Source organism: Procambarus clarkii, chromosome 50 (assembly GCF_040958095.1).
Source record: "Procambarus clarkii isolate CNS0578487 chromosome 50, FALCON_Pclarkii_2.0, whole genome shotgun sequence".
NCBI classification, from domain to species: domain Eukaryota; kingdom Metazoa; phylum Arthropoda; class Malacostraca; order Decapoda; family Cambaridae; genus Procambarus; species Procambarus clarkii.
The window spans coordinates 10155311-10176068 of NC_091199.1; the positions used below are offsets into that span (position 1 = coordinate 10155311).

General features: G+C 48.2%; 1 protein-coding gene across 2 annotated transcripts in view; it reads right to left on the reverse strand.

The window, feature by feature from the left end:
* LOC123772681 (uncharacterized) overlaps positions 1 to 20758 on the reverse strand; it is a 175594-nt gene that overhangs the window by 109303 nt on the left and 45533 nt on the right. The window contains exon 1 of one of the 2 annotated variants that reach the window (XM_045765982.2): positions 12871 to 13132. The exons of the other annotated variant lie outside the window; for it this stretch is intronic. The gene's annotated coding sequence lies outside the window, so the exon portion shown is untranslated. Of the gene's footprint in view, positions 1 to 12870; positions 13133 to 20758 lie in introns of those variants that run through there. 2 annotated transcript variants of the gene reach the window in all.

The window sequence follows — 20758 nt, forward strand, 5'->3', positions numbered from 1 at the left end:
TGAATGCTGAAGATTTCTCAACAGCAGCAGCCAAATTTCAAAAGATTTACTCGGATGATATCGAGCCTGAATTCGTTCCAGAAATTCTTTACCTCAGGAATTCTCTTGGGCAATTGAATTAACTCATGCTTAAGCACGACACACTCCAAGCGTCTGATATTAACGCCATTGTATTAAACAATGGACTAACTTCTTCATTGCCTCATGTTAAAATAGCACTACGGATTTACTTGTATTTAATAATAAATAATGCAACTGGAGAAAGGAGTTCTCCAAGATGAAACATCTAAAGAATGTACACAGACTCACAATGACACAGGAATGACTACACACGTTCTAGTGGCAATTGAAAACAATCAATCGTTGCAAGTTATTGATAGTAATTTGAATTATTGTTAGCCTTTTAAAAATATTAAATTTTCTTTAACTTTATTTTCCATTTAAAAATATTACAGGGGGCCTCACAGTACCTGTAGCCCCAGAGACCTACAAAAGCTTAACTTGCTTGCAAGTACAAACTGGTACTTGCCAGCACCAGTTTGGCACTGATGGACCAGAGGGCAAGTTGAAGGGGTCCCAGAGTGTGTCATTCTGGCACTACTGGTCATACACGTCACGAGAGGTGACAGCTGTAAAAGTATGAGGTGTGTGTTAAGTTGTGGACGTACCTGTCCGCGCATACTCTCATCGCCCCGAGAGAGAGAGAGAGCGAGCGAGAGCGAGAGAGAGAGATAAAGAGAGGTGGAGGGGGGAAGATCAATCCCCCGGCTCACAGAGGGAGGTAGGAACACACACATCAAGCCCCCCACCATGGGTGTAAATACACCTCTGTACCAGCCACCTCACGCTACCCAGGAGCCATCTGGTAAATTGCCAGAGGAACATTATTGTGCTGGGCATCACACCAATATTTAATGTGCAAGGCCAGGTAACGGGAGCGGGGTCACTGTGAGAGACTAATCGTAATAAATTATGTTTGTCATCTGATGATATTAATCATTGTTTACGCAGGTTTGATTTGCGTGTGAGCCGGGGCGTTTAGGGCGTGCATCAGTAGTGACTTAGGGTCCGGTAGTGACAAGACCTGGTGCTGTGAGCAGCTACCAGATGGTCATACATGATGAGGAAGTGACTGGTGTGTTGACCCGGGGTCAGATATACCCAGCCCTCCCCCCCTCTGCTGCTGCTGCTCCTCCTCCTCCTCCCACTTCCTCTTGCCAGGGGGAAGGTGAGGGAAGGGTGCTAAAGGTGTGGGAAGGTGAGGAGAAGATGCTGATGGGGAAGGAAGAGTCACATTCATACTTCCACCTGCTGGACATACAAGAGAGGTAGATGCAGGCGATGAGTCACAATAACGTGGCTACATTATGCTGACCAGACCACACACTAAGAGGTGAAGGGACGACGACGTTTCGGTCCGTCCTGGACCATTCTCAAGTAGATTGTGACACTTGAGAATGGTCCAGGACGGACCGAAACATCGACGTCCCTTCACCTTGTAGTGTGTGGTCTGGTCAACAAGAGTGGTAGATGCTGGTACAGATGACCTCTCGGAGGCCCTCACACTAAGGCTTGTGGCTTAACTTACGTCAAAGTGCGAACAAAACCACGTATGATATCGGTGAATTTGACCGTCAAGTCGTCCCCTGGTAGATGTGTTATATTCTTACTGGCTATCACCACACAAGGCGGGAGAGTGCTGGACGGACGGGACGTCTGTCATGTGTTCTTATACACACACACACACCGATCCTGTCCAACTTGACAGCAGGTTCATAACTTCGTAGGTAAGTAGGTGCCCACCACTTTCCCACACATACACTACATTAATTGATTGACGGTTGAGGCGGGATCAAAGACCTGAAGCTCAGGTGAGTACACACACACACACACACACACACACACACACACACACACACACACACACACACACACACACACACACACACATACACACACACACACACACACACACACACACACACACACACACACACACACACACACACACACACACACACACACACACACACGCTCAAATGTGCGTACTAGCGGATCACTATTTCTCGCCTTTGCTATGGTCCTCTACGCCCCATCAAACCCAATCCCGTCCCATCATAACTAAGGGACCTTCACGTCAACCCCTGCCTCACCCCCCCCCCCAATCCTCTAAAAGGCCCTCCACGTCCAATCCAACCTCCCCCTCCCCTCCTCATCCTCACTAGGGGGGGCCCTCTGCAACAATCACCAGCACTATTAATGTCGGCGTGAGGTGTGAGCTGCAAGAGCAAAGGTTCAATTATTGAACACAAAGACCTAAACCCCCCAAAAGTTGTATCATGGAGACTTTTTCCTTACCTAATCAGGAGCTTTTTCTTCCCTTGCTCCACAAGCAATTAGTTGTGTAATAGGAGTTCAATTCACAAATTCCACTGTCGTAAAAATGAATAGAATTACAGGTGAGTGTCAATGTGTGAGAGAGAGAAGAGAGAGAGAGAGAGAGGTGAAGTGAGTAGAGGAGAGGGAAGTAGATAATAATGAAGTAGAGCTGACCTAGACATTTCTCTATCTTTTCTTAAAAAGTGACTGAAAGAGAAAAATCCCCAATTAATATAAATCTGGTAAGCACCAGTGGAGCATTGTTGGAGATGCTGTACAGATGTGGCGGGAAGGTCAGAGATGAGTTCCTGAAGATGGAGAGGTGTTGGAGAATGTATGGAGGAGGCAGCAGGCGAATGTTTGGACCGAGGGTGGGTACAGGCATAGCTGGTGGAGGGTTGGGCTGACAGGAAATGTTGCGCACTGTGTGCCACAGATATGTGTGGTTGGGGGTAAGCGTGTTGGGGAGGGAGAGAGGGAGGGGAAGAGCTAGACATATCAGGGAGATGCTCGAGAAAGGGGGGAAAGAGGGGGTAGATTACGACAAAGAAGGGGAATTACTGTGATGAAAGTGAGGGGAGGTGTAAAGAAGGCAGGGGTGGGGGTCATTGTGGCAGCATGCCGGAGGTGGGATCAGGAGCAGGGTGGGGTCAGGAGCGAGGTGGGGTCAGATGTGGGGTGGGGGTGAGAGTGTTCACGCTTCACCTCTCTTTCACAATGATAGATTTTACCCACATTAACCACATAAGTGGACCAGAGCAAGTGTGTGTGTACTCACCTGGTACTTGCGGGGGTTCAGCTTCAGCTCTTTGGTTCCGCCTCTCAACTGTCAATCAACTGGTGTACAGATTCCTGAGCCTGTTCGGCTCAGAAATTCTGCTTCAAAAGAATTCAGTTAGGCTTCAGAAGGCGAACAGTGTGTGTGTGTGTGTGTGTGTGTGTGTGTGTGTGTGTGTGTGTGTGTGTGTGTGTGTGTGTGTGTGTGTGTGTGTGTGTGTGTGTGAATTATTATGCTGACATTAATACACATAAGTATATAGACCAAAATCTGATGTTTAATTACGAAGGCATCTTAATTACAATTTATGTTCAACATTATAATGTAAATGTCATTATTCACGGTTCACTGTAAACCTCTTATGCTTGTTCCATTTCGCAAGGTACTTGAAGTCTTTTTTCCTCAGAGGGAGGAGCTCGGGGGTCTTAGTTTCTCTTTAGTGGGCGTCTGAGGCTCTAGTTCCTCTCTAGGAGGCGACCATGTGTCTTAGTTCCTCTAATGAAGCCGACTGAGGTCATAATTCCTCTTTAGGAGGCTCCCGAGGCTCTTGGTTCCATTTTAGGAGGGGCTCTTAGGAGGTCATTGCTCTTAGTTCTTCTACAGGAGGCGCCGTTGCTCATAGTTCCTCTACAGGAGGCGCCGTTGCTCATAGTTCCTCTACAGGAGGCGCCCGAGGTATTAGTGTTCTCGGTATTTCCTGAGGAAGATCTCAGCTTTCGGCCATTACGTGTACACAGGATGAGTTGGTGAGAGGTGAGAGACCCGGGTCGGGGGTCCGTGACAGGATTGGGATCCCGCAGCAGCAGCAGCAGGAGCAGCAGGGGCAGCAGCAGCAGCAGCAGGAGTTTTAGGGCACGCCAGAAAGGGTTGAAGACCTTTGCCAAAGCGTTCAGGGGGTTATCTTGAGGTTATCATGAGATGATTTCGGGGCTTTAGTGTCCCCGCGGCCCGGTCCTCGACCAGGCCTCCACCCCGAGGAAGCAGCCCGTGACAGCTGACTAAAACCCAGGTACCTATTTTCCTGCTAGGTAACAGGGGCATAGGGTGAAAGAAACTCTGCCCATTGTTTCTCGCCGGCGTCCGGGATCGAACTCGGGACCACAGGATCACAGGGGGACCTGCTGTGCCCCGGAGGGATTAATATGAATAAACCAGTAGGGTTTTACGACCTATTGGCTGGCAGTAGGGATATGTTTTTTCCCCCCCCCCAGTGCTATAGATAGTCGTAACGGCTTGGTGCTTTCTCCTGATAGTTCCCTTCTTGAAACTAGATTACTTGGGTTAGACAAAACAGACTAGCCTCCTGGTCGGGGATCGAACTGGGAGCTACAGGGTTTGTTGGATAGCTTGATAACCACTATGCCAACCTTGCGCTAATATACAGCTGTTCTCTTATCGCTAGCGGTCAATACAACTATCATCGTTGGCTAGAGGCATAAGAACATTAGAATGAAGGTAACTGCAGAACGCCAATTGACCTATACGAGGCAGCTCCTATTAACATCCATCCCCCAATCTCATTCATATATATATGTCACCTACGCTTGAAACAATCAAGGGATCCTCCTACTTCTATTATGTTACGCGGCAAGTGGTTCCACAAATCAGCCATAGACCACTGTCATGAAAAAAACTAGGGGGGCCGGGCCGGGCTGGGTCAAGTTCAAGTATGTTTATTGAGACAAGAAAGAAATACATCTCAAAGGGATAGAGTAGCTTAGGCTCTACTCTCAGTAGCTACTCTCGTAGCCGAGTCGATTAAGGCAGTGTCTGGGATGCTCCCGGACGCAGGTTCGAATCCTCGTCACGGCCCTTGTGGATTTGTTCATTAGCTTAGGCTATTTCTACCCCCCCCCTTACCCTACCTCAGGCGCCCCATGCACGCTGGGAATTTGGAAATGATGTCATTGTGGAGCGTGTTGATGGTTCAAGCAGAGAGAAGACCGCGCCATGTATGGCCCCCCAGACCTGGGCCAGCGCCGCCCCGTCAAGGTCCTCAAGACAGTTCAATGTCGAGGCAGGTCTCCATTTACGGTTCCTCCTTTAGGCTAATGGTAGCTCCCTGACGCCCATCTTAATTACTTCCCTGCGTAAGGGGTGAGTATTAGCTGTGGGAGGGTTGGTCTTGTCTGTGGGAGGGTTGGTCTTGTCTGTGGGAGGGTTGGTCTTGCCTGTGGGAGAGTTGGTCTTGTCTGTGGGAGGGTTGGTCTTGTCTGTGGGAGGGTTGGTCTTGTCTGTGGGAGGGTTGGTCTTGTCTGTGGGAGGGTTGGTCTTGCCTGTGGGAGGGTTGGTCTTGTCTGTGGGAGGGTTGGTCTTGTCTGTGGGTGGGTTGGTCTTGTCTGTGGGAGGGTGGGTCTTGTCTGTGGGAGGGTTGGTCTTGTCTGTGGGAGGGTTGGTCTTGTCTGTGGGAGGGTTGGTCTTGTCTGTGGGAGGGTGGGTCTTGTCTGTGGGAGGGTGGGTCTTGTCTGTGGGAGGGTTGGTCTTGTCTGTGGGAGGGTGGGTCTTGTCTGTGGGAGGGTGGGTCTTGTCTGTGGGAGGGTTGGTCTTGTCTGTGGGAGGGTGGGTCTTGTCTGTGGGTGGGTGGGTCTTGTCTGTGGGAGGGTGGGTCTTGTCTGTGGGAGGGTGGGTCTTGTCTGTGGGAGGGTTGGTCTTGTCTGTGGGAGGGTGGGTCTTGTCTGTGGGAGGGTGGGTCTTGTCTGTGGGAGGGTTGGTCTTGTCTGTGGGAGGGTGGGTCTTGTCTGTGGGAGGGTGGGTCTTGTCTGTGGGAGGGTGGGTCTTGTCTGTGGGAGGGTGGGTCTTGTCTGTGGGAGGGTGGGTCTTGTCTGTGGGAGGGTGGGTCTTGTCTGTGGGAGGGTTGGTCTTGTCTGTGGGAGGGTGGGTCTTGTCTGTGGGAGGGTTGGTCTTGTCTGTGGGAGGATTCGTCTTGTCTGTGGGAGGGTGGGTCTTGTCTGTGAGAGGTTTGACCCTGCCTGTGCAAGAGGTTAATACTGGTGATAAACCCTGTTGTTTTAGGATTACATTAAGGATTAAAGCTAATGTGAAGGATTAAAGGATTAAAGCCAGTGTGAAGAACGCAGGTGGATGCACCCAGGCTACTTGGAATAAGTTTGAATGGTGAGCCATTGTGAGTAGTGAGGCAATGCACGTCAATGTTGAGTGAGGCAGGTAGAAGTGAGAGGTGTGGGAGGAGGAGGAGAGCAACAGGTGAGGAAGCTACCTCACATTTGCCTCAACATTCTAACGATGCTACTATGACGCAGGATGGTTGGGGGGGGGGGGAGAATGTTGACTCATAACACTGGCTCTGCGAACGTGGCCATATATGTGGTGTTGCTCGCGGCAGGGCTCATGCCGCGGATAAGGGCGGGCGGGCGTGGGCGGCAGGCTATAGTCGTGGGCGTAAGCCTAGAGGGCGGGCGTGGGCGGCAGGCTATAGACGTGGGCGTAAGCCTAGAGGGCGGGCGTGAGTGGCAGCCCCTGAAGGCAGGGCGTGGGCAGCAGCTAGATTTCCGGGCGTGGGGTGACAGGCATTTGCGTCAACAACAAATTTTAACACATACGACGAGGAGGTAAACTCACTGTTACTCATGAGACGAATATGGAGATTGGTGAGTCATTCACCCACCGACGTCTCCGTCCGTCTCCTGGCCAGGTGAATAAGACTCATAGTGGGATAACTTGTGGCAACACGACTGTGTAAAAGGTGGTCGGGTATTTACATTATTGAGTCAATGAGGAAACGTGACAGCCCGAGGAATCTCTGGACTGCTTCTTCCCCCTCCTGTCTTGGCCTTCCCTGACCTCTTGCCACCCCGTCTTGAGCCGTCTTGGATGCCTTGGGCTGCCGTCCTGTCTGCCTTCACCGTCTTGGGTTGTTATCCTGTCTGCCTTCACCGTCTTGGGCTGCTAATCTCTCTGTCTTCTCCGTCTTGAGCTGTGTGACTGCCTTGGCCTGCCATCCTGCAGTGTCGCCACTACTAGTGTGAAGTGTGTGGCCGAGCAAGGAAGAGATTCGAAGAAAATCTCTGACGTCTCACAACTTCCGTACCAGGCGATAGTGACATTATTCTGGTGTAAGAATGCAGTCTGCTATTTCCCAAGTTAAATACCTTTCTCCAGCCCATAAGAATTAAGGAAAGTAGAAGGCCAATTGGCCCATACGAGACAGATGCTTGAAACTGTTAAATTACCCCAAGTCTGTTATCTTCCCTGGTAATTGTCCAATACTGAGAATAGCCAGTGTGATATCTTGTCTCTCATTGCTGTATTTCTGTATGTATTTGACCTGTATTTTAGTCCTGAAGTTTTTTCCTGACCGGGGGGGAAGGGGGGATGGAGGATGAAAGTATAACAATATTGGTCTCAGTAGTCCACCCTCCCTGCAGGCCTCAGGGACAGTGATAGTGGGGATGGTGATGTTGGAGGATGGTAGTGGTGGTGGGGACGACAGTGGTGGTGGTGGGGACGACAGTGGTGGTGGTGGGGACGACAGTGGTGGTGGTGGGGACGACAGTGGTAGTGGGGACGGCAGTGGTGGTGGTGGGGACGACAGTGGTGGTGGTGGGGACGACAGTGGTGGTGGTGGGGACGACAATGGTGGTGGTGGGGACGACAGTGGTGGTGGTGGGGACGACAGTGGTGGTGGTGGGGACGACAGTGGTGGTGGTGGGGACGACAGTGGTGGTGGTGGTGACGACAGTGGTGGTGGTGGGGACGACAGTGGTGGTGGTGGGGACGACAGTGGTAGTGGGGACGGCAGTGGTGGTGGTGGGGACGACAGTGGTGGTGGTGGGGACGACAGTGGTGGTGGTGGGGACGACAGTGGTGGTGGTGGGGACGACAGTGGTGGTGGTGGGGACGACAGTGGTGGTGGTGGGACGACAGTGATGGTGGTGGGGACGACAGTGGTGGTGGTGGGGACGACAGTGGTGGTGGTGGGGAGGACAGTGGTGGTGGTGGTGATGACAGTGGTGGTGGTGGGGACGACAGTGGTGGTGGTGGGGAGGACAGTGGTGGTGGTGGTGATGACAGTGGTGATGGTGGGGACGACAGTGGTGGTGGTGGGGACGACAGTGGTGGTGGTGGTGGTGACGACAGTGGTGGTGGTGGGGGACACGGCTGACACTCCCCAGGTCAAGTGGTCATTGACTCACCACCTCCCGGCAAGATCCCACGGAAATTTTGTCTACTCATCTGTACTCACCTACGTGTCCTTTCGAAATTATAGCTTTAGCTCTTGGGTCCTGACGGTGAGACTTGAATAGACTGCTGTACAAAATCTCAAACGTCTTAAATTCGGCTCAAACGTGATATCTATACCTGGAGCAACGTATGGAGTCTGCCTCCACCACTTTATGCAATTTCTTAACTACTTTGATACTTAAGCACTTATAATATCATTGTTGTTCATTCAAGCACTTGCCCACCAAGTTAATTCCACTGAGGCATTTCAAAGAGAGAGGGAGGGAACGAGCTAAGGGAAGTGAAGGTCTCAACCTGCTAACAGGATTCAGAACCCTCGATTCCTATACCAACCTGCACAAGAACAAAAAATAAAAAGAGTGATAGAATGATACAGGAGCAGAGAGAATGATAGAGGGGGAGAGAGAATGAAAGAAGGTGAGAATAATAGGAAAGAAGGGAAATAATGGGAAAAGGAGGGGAGAAGAATGAGAATGCAGTGGCGGGGTGAGAGCATGAGAGAAAGGGAGAAGAATGAATCCCCGATAATATATTTCCGCTGAGACATTCCCGATATTTTATGCAACTATTCTTAATAGGATATGAAACAAATCTGCAAATAGTCCATGGTCTAGCTTGCTCCTTGGGACCACACGTCTGCTGGAACACTTGTGAAGCCGCTCGGAATGCTTCAAGGGCTGGCCTGTAATTCTGCGTAGGATTTGACAGTGACTAACATGCAGGAACCGACCTGCAATCCTCATGACTGCTCACGTTGACATTGATTACAGCGTCAGAGCCAAGCGTGCCACCTGGTGCAATTTTGCGTTTTTGTTGCCATCACCAGGAATGTGAATGTTGATTTGGCAGAGTTTGCAAACTCAAGCAACACACGACAGACGGTGGAGGGGGGACGACGACCACCACGACGGACCACACAGAAGGCACTACAAGTTAAAAAGTTGTTACTGACTCACTCTGATTTGTAACTAAATGACGATCTTCCTGTAAATTTAGTGTATAAAGTTGTGTGTGTGTAGCAGAGTCAATGGTTAGTTTTGGTAAGCATACTGCTTGATATGTTGGAGGTGGGGATGGTACTGTGGGTGGGGGATGGGCACGGGGGTTGGTACTGCTGAAGGCTTCACTGTAGACGTTGGTACTGGTGAAGGCTTCACTGGAGGCGGTGGTACTACAGGCGGTAGTACTGGAGGTGGTGGTGGTGGTGGTGGCATGATTGGTGTCCAACAAAGGTGGTGGAGCCTCCTGGCAATAACAATGCCAGGCGCCGTCACACTAGGGCGTGATGCTCGTTCATTAGGAACCAGCGTGCGGGTCCTGGACGCTCATTATCTTAACGGCTTACACCATTATAATGGTTCCTTTACCAGCATACACCGGGGGGGGGGGGGGAATGTTTATCCCTGTACACGAACACCGGGGGGGGGGGGTTATCCCGGTACACGAACACCGGGGGGGGGGGGTTATCCCGGTACACGAACACCGGGGGGGGGGGTTATCCCGGTACACGAACACCGGGGGGTGGGGTTATCCCGGTACACGAACACCGGGGGGGGGGGGTTATCCCGGTACACGAACACCGGGGGGTGGGGTTATCCCGGTACACGAACACCGGGGGTGGGGTTATCCCGGTACACGAACACCGGGGTGGGGGGAGGGTTTATCCCGGTACACGAATTAATTATATCCCAATTGACTTTAATTGGTTGGGTTGTGAAAACAATTATTTGCCATCAGATGAATCTGTTCTCTCGATTTGCCACCCCGTAACATAATGCAACGGTTTCGCCTCAACCTGTTTCCTTAAAAATAACGTCGCTTTTGGCCGTTTGCCCGTATGGCCGAAAATGGACGTAATTTGAATATGAAAAAAAAATGAAAATAAATTTGGGATTAATTTTTTAACAACAGTAAGTTAAGGGTCCTCTGGTAGGTTAGGTGGGCAGGAAATTCTCATAAAGTTTCAAAACGTTATGAAAAACGTTAATTGAAAGTTTCCTCTCCTAACCTTTCCGAGTAAGCCGGACGACTCAAACAGAAAACGGGACAGTATGTCACTTTTGTGAGTCGATTTCATTTCAAATTACGTTCACTTTTGGCTATAGCGCGCATACGAGCCAAGAGCGACTTTATTTTTAAGAGGACGGGTTGTTCGCCTAACCCGAGACATACGAACCTAAGAAAACCCTCAAATCTATCGAGGTCGAAGCACAGAAAGCGTCAGTACTACGGTGCTTTAATTTTGTACTAATACGTCACATTTGTAGCCGGTTGATCGATTCCGTAAGAAATAAGGCGTATTAAGCAAGAGGACTGGTATTAAGACACATGCATGACACTAAACTGGGGAGCAACATCGCAGCACCATTCTTGATCCTATTAAGGGTCGAGAAGTGGGACCCAAGAGCCGTAGTTCATCCCCCTGCATGTACATTTAGGGAAGTATGCCAGCATCGAACACTTTAAGCAGACTCGGAAAGTTTCGTAAATTGGACAAGCAAATGAGAGATGAGTTTCAGCGTTACTGACTCATAGAACATGATGGAAACAATCATATAAAGTCAGGCTGTTGCAGGAACATCATTAAGGCATTAAAAGTAGGCAAAATTGCTTGGCAGTAACAGTGCCAAGTTGTCAAGAAAATAAGGGGCCATTTTTGTATCCCAGAAATCTAGTACTTCTCACACCACTCTCCATGTCACTGCTAACTGATACACAAATGAAGACGCGGTATCCAATTATAATGGTGAATACTTTGAATACATTCTCTATATAATATATAATATAAATTGCCAACACCAAAACTCAGAGGTATGTTGAGTTCTTTAAGGATAGCAAACACCACGCTACGATAACACCCAAAATTTTAAAAATATAACAAGAAATCCATTGAGATTTGAAAAACTTATAACATGTTTGAAGGGGGAAAATCCTACTAGCAATAAAAATGATGAAAAGACAAGATAAACTAAATTCGGGAAAATATTTTAATAATCTCATGTCAAACAAAATCAGCAACCGCGGTAATAAAAATTATTGGCAAAGCAGCAACCGCAAGTTATAATATTTCAGTACAACTAAACTATTTCAGCGGAATGAAGTGACCTCCGTTTTCATTAAAATATATATAAACACAAGGAAAAGGTTACTCAAGCAAATAATTGCGCTTGAAAACTATGAAATGTTTGTTTCGCCACGAGGCGAAACATTGTGTATTTACCTAGGTGTTCTTGCGGGGGTTGAGCTCTGCTCTTTCGGCCCGCCTCTCAACTGTCAGTCAATCAACTGTTAGTAACTACTATTTTTTTCCACCCACACACACACACACGATGCAGCTCCGTAACAGCTGTCTAACTCCCAGCTACCTATTTACTGCTTGATAACAGGGGAATCAGGGTAAAAGTAACTTTGCCCCAATTGTTTCTGCCTGGTCCGAGAATCGAACCCGGGCCACAGAATTACGAGTCCTACGCGCTGTCCGCTCAGCTACCAGACCCCCCCCCCCCCTAGAGTGTGTGTGTGTGTGTGTGTGAAGCCACGAGGCTTCCAGTGTGTGTGTGTGCGCTTTTGTGAAGTTCAAAGGTAAAAACACACTGGAAGGTTTCCAGTGTGTTTTGTGACGTCATGAGGCTAGCAGTGTGTCTCTTGTGATGTCACGAGGATTCTATTGTTTATCTGAGATGTCACGAGGCTTCTATTGTGTATCTGAGATGTCACGAGGCTTCTATTGTGTATCTGAGATGTCACGAGGCTTCTATTGTGTATCTGAGATGTCACGAGGCTTCTATTGTTTATCTGAGATGTCACGAGGCTCCTATTGTGTATCTGAGATGTCACGAGGCTTCTATTGTGTATCTGAGATGTCACGAGGCTTCTGTTGTTTATCTGAGATGTCACGAGGCTTCTGTTGTTTATCTGAGATGTCACGAGGCTTCTATTGTGTATCTGAGATGTCACGAGGCTTCTATTGTGTATATGAGATGTCATGAGGCTTCTATTGTGTATCTGAGATGTCACGAGGCTTCTATTGTGTATATGAGATGTCACGAGGCTTCTATTGTGTATATGTGTGATGTGAGGAGACTTCTATCGTCTACCAGTGATGTCAGAAGGCTTCTATTGTGTATCTTTGGATGTCACGAGGCTTCCAATGACATTGGGCTGCGTCTAGACCCAGTGATCAGTGAACTAATCTATTAGTAGAGACTAATAGAGTCCTAGTCCAAGAAATAGAGTTACTCCTCTATTAGTAGAGACTAATAGAGGAGTAACAATCATTAACCATCTTGAAGGAAAAATACAGCAATACTACTTGTATTAAAATACAGCAATACTTCTTGTATTAAAATACAGCCTGTACTTCTTGTATAGGTCATGGTGAAACAGAAAAAGTCAGTTCAGTTTGAGAATTCAAAGCTTATATACCAAACTTCACAACATTAAATTATGAGTTTTTAACACTAATGTTATTTTAATGTAAATAAAAAGCAAGTGAGTGAAACGGAAGTTACCGGTGAGGGGATGAGGTGAGCATCAAACAGGTGAGACCCTGGCACTAGCTACGAGAGGTCGGCGTCACACCGGTGAGACACACACTAGCGTGTACGGGCAGGCGTCAGACAGGTGAGAGGCGCGCGCGCACTATCCTGGAGAGGTGAGCATCTCGCACACACACACACACACACACACACACTATCCACGAGCTGGGGGAGGAGGCAGCAGCAGGCAGACTCCGCCACCTGCGACGTCCCGAACACGAGTGACTCTCCTGGCTTGTCAACACCCTCTACACCGGCACCAACGCGCGCCTGCACTCACGCACACACACACACACACACACACACACACACACACACACACACACACACACACACACACACACACACACACACACACACTATTACTGAAACATTAACCCACTGGGGCTAACATCTTCCAGGATCATACTAGATATACACTTAATCTTGACATATTTTATACATTAAGAACAAGAGAAATCCTAAACAAATTTCCTCGCACAATATATACTGTCTTTCACATAACATAAACACCACCAACTTATGTTAAGGAAGAATATGGATTTGATATTCTTAGAAACCAACTGACGCGTCCAGGATCTTGGCCAGTCACAGTCACGCTCATAAGGACTCCTGACTCATGTTTAACTACACACAACACGATCCAAATTATAATATCAATTTTCGGTAGGATTTATGGGGTTCCAGAGTCAACTATGTGTCGCTATCGCCCACAGGGTGGGTATGGAGGTTCACTACGACCCACAGGGTGGGTATGGGGTTCACTACGACTCACAGGGTGGGTATGGAGGTTCACTACGACTCACAGGGTGGGTATGGGGTTCATTACGACTCACAGGGTGGGTATGGAGTTCACTACGACTCACAGGGTGGGTATGGAGGTTCACTACGACTCACAGGGTGGGTATGAAGGTTCACTACGACTCACAGGGTGGGTATGGAGGTTCACTACGACTCACAGGGTGGGTATGGGGTTCATTACGACTCACAGGGTGGGTATGGAGTTCACTACGACTCACAGGGTGGGTATGGAGGTTCACTACGACTCACAGGGTGGGTATGGAGGTTCACTACGACTCACAGGGTGGGTATGGAGGTTCACTACGACCCACAGGGTGGGTATGGAGGTTCACTACGACCCACAGGGTGGGTATGGGGTTCACTACGACTCACAGGGTGGGTATGGGGTTCACTACGACCCACAGGGTGGGTATGGGGTTCACTACGACTCACAGGGTGGGTATGGGGTTCACTACGACCCACAGGGTGGGTATGGAGGTTCACTACGACTCACAGGGTGGGTATGGGGTTCACTACGACCCACAGGGTGGGTATGGGGTTCACTACGACTCACAGGGTGGGTATGGGGTTCACTACGACCCACAGGGTGGGTATGGAGGTTCACTACGACTCACAGGGTGGGTATGGGGTTCACTACGACCCACAGGGTGGGTATGGAGGTTCACTACGACTCACAGGGTGGGTATGGAGTTCACTACGATTCATAGGGTGGGTATGGGGTTGACTACGACTCACAGGGTGGGTATGGAGGTTCACTACGACTCACAGGGTGGGTATGGAGTTCACTACGATTCACAGGGTGGGTATGGGGTTGACTACGACTCACAGGGTGGGTATGGGGTTCACTACGATTCACAGGGTGGGTATGGGGTTCAATACGACTCACAGGGTGGGTATGGAGTTCACTACGACTCACAGGGTGGGTATGGAGTTCACTACGACTCACAGGGTGGGTATGGGGTTCACTACGATTCACAGGGTGGGTATGGGGTTCAATACGACTCACAGGGTGGGTATGGAGTTCACTACGACTCACAGGGTGGGTATGGGGTTCACTACGACTCTCAGGGATTGCAGGATACTCCAAGAAGACCTGAACAGGTTGCAGAGATGGTCAGAGAAATGGTTACTGGAGTTCAACACGAGCAAATGTAAAGTTATGGAAATGGGACTAGGTGATAGGAGACCAAAGGGACACTATACAATGAAGGGGAACTGCCTACCTGTGACGACGCGAGAAAGAGACCTGGGCGTGGACGTAATACCTAATCTAACTCCTGAGGCACATATAAATAGGATAACGACAGCAGCGTATTCTACACTGGCAAAAGTTAGAACATAATTCAGAAACCTAAATAAGGAGGCATTTAGGGCGCTTTACACTGCTTACGTGAGGCCAGTCTTAGAGTATGCCGCCTCATCATGGCGTCCCCATCTGAAGAAACACATAAGGAAACTGGAAAAGGTTCAGAAGTTTTCGACGAGGTTCGTCCCAGAGTTACGAGGGATGGGGTATGAAGAGCGCCTGAAGGAACTGAACCTTACGACACTAGAAAAAAAGAAGGGAGAAGGGGAATATGATAGGAACGTATAAAATACTCAGGGAAATTGACAGAGTGGAAATAGACGAAATGTTCACACGGAATAGTAACAGAACAAGGAAACATGGGTGGAAGCTGGAAACTCAGATAAGTCACAGAGATGTTAGGAAGTTTTTGTTTAGCGTGAGAGCATTGGAAAAATGGAATGCAATTAAGGAGCTGGTTGTGGAAGCAAACTCTATTCATAATTGTAAAACTAGATATGATAGGGAAGTAGGACCGAAGTCATTTCTGTAAACAACCGATGGCTCGAAAAGCGGGATCCAAGAGCCAATGCTCGATTCTGCAGGCACAAATAGATGAGTGTACACACACACACACACACACACACACACACACACACACACACACACACACACACACACACACACACACACACACACACACACACCAAACCACACACACACCAAACCACACACACACACACTCACGCGGTCTCCTAACTAGTGGGAATGGTGACTTTCCTTATTACCTAGCAAGGCCACACACACACACACAGTAAGCACTCAAGTCGGCCGCGGACCGCTATACGCCAGTCCACAGCCAACCTTGCACTCACCACAGAACTCTACAACACTCTCACTGGGAGATCGTAATAACGCTACCACCAAGACAGGCACTCGGGCGCCACCACTCACACACACCACCGTCATCGCTCTTGGACACCTCGACCTCGTTACCAAAGGTGAACCTCTCTAGTGATTGATGAAGTGGTCGCTATTAATCTGTTATTGATGTCACTACTCTCACTTCTGCCCCAGGATCAGTAGCTGTTTCATAATTGATAATAACACCAGCAGCAGTAACGACCAGGAGCTTATCTTGAGATGATTTCGGGGATTTAGTGTCCCCGCGGCCCGGTCCTCGACCAGGCCTCCACCCCCAGGAAGCAGCCCGTGACAGCTGACTAACACCCAGGTACCTATTTTACTGCTAGGTAACAGGGGCATAGAGTGAAAGAAACTCTGCCCATTGTTTCTCGCCGGCGCAAGGGATCGAACCCGGGACCACAGGGTCACAAGTCCAGTGTGCTGTCCGCTCGGCCGACCGGCTCCCTGACAAGATTCCCGTCAAAAGCTCGGGTCAACAAGTGGAATGCACTGAAAATGATGTTGTGGAAGCCACTTTCCTCCATATCTTTTAAGGCCAGATTCGAGAAAGAATTCGATCGTCAGAATAGTTCAACAATAACGCAACAGGGTCAACAAGGCTAAGAGACGGGGCATACAGAGCTAGACTTCGTACCCGCCCGTAAGACACTGATAGGTGCGTGTGCTGCTTATACGTGTTGGACAATTGATAGACGGGTTTCGTGTGTGGAGGATACAACTAGACCACTTGGCATTGTGTCACTGATGGCGTCACAGGGTGGGGTTCTTACCTCAGTAATGCACAGCAATTTTGACGCTTTCGACCCCCTCTACCAAGATCCCAAACGCTGTAAATATTGACACTTTCTCGGGCTAATGATCCTCGGTGCCGATTGGTCAGGTGGGCTGCCTTAGTTCGTACGCTTCTGGCAAGGCAACACCACTTCATGTGTGACGCTTATCAAGTCGTGAGAACGGGTTGATGAACACTTGACACAGATCTTATGATCCCTCTTGTATGAGACACGCACCCTTTAGTGTGAGACTTTACGTGAGGCAGGGTGAGTGTTGAGTGAGTGTTGAGTGTGAGGCAGGGTGAGTGTTGAGTGAGTGTTGAGTGTGAGGCAGGGTGAGTGTTGAGTGTAACAAAGAGATTACAGCTACACCGCCTGCTCCTGATCACACCTCACCACCTGCATGTCCTCCACATAGCTTGAGTGTCCTCGCTGCCAAGACTACAATTTACGTGTTCAACAATATATCTGATAATCTCAGCTGCTGTATACGATACACGTGCGTATTGTTCACGTGTATTATGTGTTATTGGGAAAGATTTTACATTTAATTTGTCACTGTAAATATATCCAACCTCCTAACCTAGCCAGAAATATACTAACCCAAGCAACCTACCCAACCTATTGAGCCCGATACATAGAAAACGTGGATATTTATGAGCCTTGCTTCTCATAGTAGGATGCGTTAGTAACGTTGGTTATTATAACGTAAAAAACGTAACCTATTACTTGAGAACACAGTTTGATGTAAGGAAACTTTCTTAAGTGCAAAAGCAGTAAATTAAATAAACAAGAAGTAAATTAAATAAACTAAAAGTGAAGCCAACTTAACACAGTTTTAAAACAAAATGTTTGACAGGAAATGAATCAGAGTAAGAAGCATTGCGTCTAACATTCAGCGTCCGGAGAGGCGGGTTCAGGAGATGAGTCTCCGCTTGGTAGAGCACAGCTGAAGTATCAAGTGAGACAAACACAGCAGCAGCAGGGAATGAAGCAGGACACAGCAGCAGTAGCAGTAAGGCAGGGCACAGCGGCAGCAGTAGCAGTAAGGCAGGGCACAGCGGCAGCAGTAGCAGTAAGGCAGGGCACAGCGGCAGCAGTAGCAGTAAGGCAGGGCACAGCGGCAGCAGTAGCAGTAAGGCAGGGCACAGCGGCAGCAGTAGCAGTAAGGCAGGGCACAGCGGCAGCAGGGAATGAGGCAGGGCACAGCAGCAGTAGCAGTAAGGCAGGGCACAGCGGCAGCAGGGAATGAGGCAGGGCACAGCAGCAGTAGCAGTAAGGCAGGGAATGAGGCAGGGCACAGCGGCAGCAGGGAATGAGGCAGGGCACAGCGGCAGCAGGGAATGAGGCAGGGCACAGCGGCAGCAGGGAATGAGGCAGGGCACAGCGGCAGCAGGGAATGAGGCAGGGCACAGCAGCAGCAACAGGGAATGAGGCAGGGCACAGCAGCAGCAACAGGGAATGAGGCAGAACACAGCACCAGCAGCAACAAGTGAACCAGAACACAGCACCACCAGCAACAAGTGAAGCAGAACACAGCACCACCAGCAACAAGTGAAGCAGAACACAGCACCAGCAGCAGGAACAAGTGAAGCAGAACACAGCATCATATACCACCACAGATATGGTCTAAGCGTAGGCGAGACAATCCGCTATACCACAAACCCGTGACCCCAAGATATGCTGACCTGTATGCCAGACCTGCCCCTTGCCTGCCCACACACATATCTTAACCCCAATACTCATATCCAAGATGGGTATCCCGCCCACACGGAAACCCTCCAAAACATCCTCTCCGGGTTTCTAAACACCCCTCGGCGATTTTGGCATCTTGTGAGAGGTCACGCCTTAACAAGCAGTCCAGTAATTGGGTTATTCGGTAACCATCGGACCGTTTTGGTACACGTTTAATGTTGGAGTATCGAATCAGTTCCAATTGTTTCGTGTAAGTTTGATCTGGAAATGAAAGCACATTGAACTCTCAGATTTATATATTCTTTTATCATATTTTTCATGTCGAGCAAATTAATATTGTGATGCTCATCTCAATATTAGTATACACAAGGTACATAGCGTCTTATAGAATATAGTGCGTAAGGTACATGACGTCACATATAATATAGTAGGTAAGGTACACGACATCACATATAATATAGTGCGTAAGGTACACGACATCACATATAATATAGTGCGTAAGGTACATGACATCACATATAATATAGTGTGTAAGGTACACGACATCACATATAATATAGTGCGTAAGGTACATGACATCACATATAATATAGTGCGTAAGGTACACGACATCACATATAATATAGTGCGTAAGGTACATGACATCACATATAATATAGTGCGTAAGGTACATGACATCACATATAATATAGTGCGTAAGGTATACGACATCACATATAATATAGTGCGTAAGGTGCATGACATCACATATAATATAGTGCGTAATTTAATGACGTCACATATAATATAGTGCGTAATTTAATGACGTCACATATAATATAGTGCGTAATTTAATGACGTCACATATAATATAGTGCGTAATTTAATGACACCACATATAATATAGTGCGTAATTTAATGACGTCACATATAATATAGTGCGTAATTTAATGACATCACATATAATATAGTGCGTAAGGTACACGACATCACATATAATATAGTGCGTAAGGTACACGACATCACATATAATATAGTGCGTAAGGTACATACATCACATAAAACAGCGCGTAAGGTAAGGTAATTATAAGGAGAAAGCACTTATCTATTACGACTATATAGCACTTGGAAGGGATAAAAAGGAGAAGGATTTAAGATAAGAGGAAGGCAAGGGCTGGTGCGTAAGTTGCACAACATCCCATCCTTGCAATTAGTAATGGCAGAAGAGCTCAGCCCTAACCAGTGTATAAATGACTAGTGTCAAATGAATCACAAGTGTTGTGGTTGAGGAGACGGCTGGATAAACCTGTTCTCTCAATGTCTTATTTTGTTCATCGTGTTCACCAACGGACTAACTACAGGGTACTATGAAAAATATCCTGGAAACAAACTGAAACTTTCTTTATTTTCCGCTTGTTACAACTTGTAATAAAGTTGTTACATCTTGGCTTAACGCGTTTATGACGTGTTATGACGTTGATACAACTTTCTATATTGGTTGTTATAACTGGTTAGCAAGTGTTAAAACTTGTTCGAACGTTGTACCAACGTCGTAGTTTCGGTGTGTGTTTGGCGGGTAGAGTCTCACAAATATCCACTTTTTCTATGTGTAGGATGGTTAGGTTAGGTGGGTGACTCGGGTTAATGAGTTTTAGTACCCATTATATTACACGTTGTGCCAAAGGGAGAGATGCAGGGGTGAGATATCTTGGTGCCAGAGGAGGGTGGAAGCTGCGCGACGCCCACCTGTAGGTCAACAGAAACCGCTAGACGTTAGTTACCGTTTGTCCTCACAACGGGGTCCAAGAACTTGAAGATGCCCCACTTACGCCCGACACCGCCCACGGGTGATCTATCACACCACCCCACGGGGTCTATTGGAAGCTGTTGTTGTTGGTAAAGATTCGCTACTTAAAGTTCCAAGTAGCACGGGCTATGGTGAGCCCGTAGTGCCTTATTGGGAGCTGATAGACCACATATTTAGGCAAGACCACTCCAGTTCTGCAACATTTTTGTTCCGAGGAGCTCAATTTGCAACAACAAAGACTGCAACAGGTGCCGTGTGGAGGTAGATGACGCCAGCCATCTACCATCTACCATCTACCAGCCATCAAAGGGAAGACTTTTTGTACCGTGGAGCATAGCAGTTCTTGTACCGTGGAGCATGTTTGTGTATGTGGTAGACGCATGTACCGCAAACATTGGTACAGGGAGGAACAGACGGTACACATACCATGAACTAAAGCAAACCAAAACAAACCCCCAACAAACCAAAACAAACCCCCAACAATCCAAAACAAACCCCCAACAAACCAAAACAAACCCCCAACAAACCAAAACAAACCCCCAACAAACCAAAACAAACCCCCAACAAACCAAAACAAACCCCCAACAAACCAAA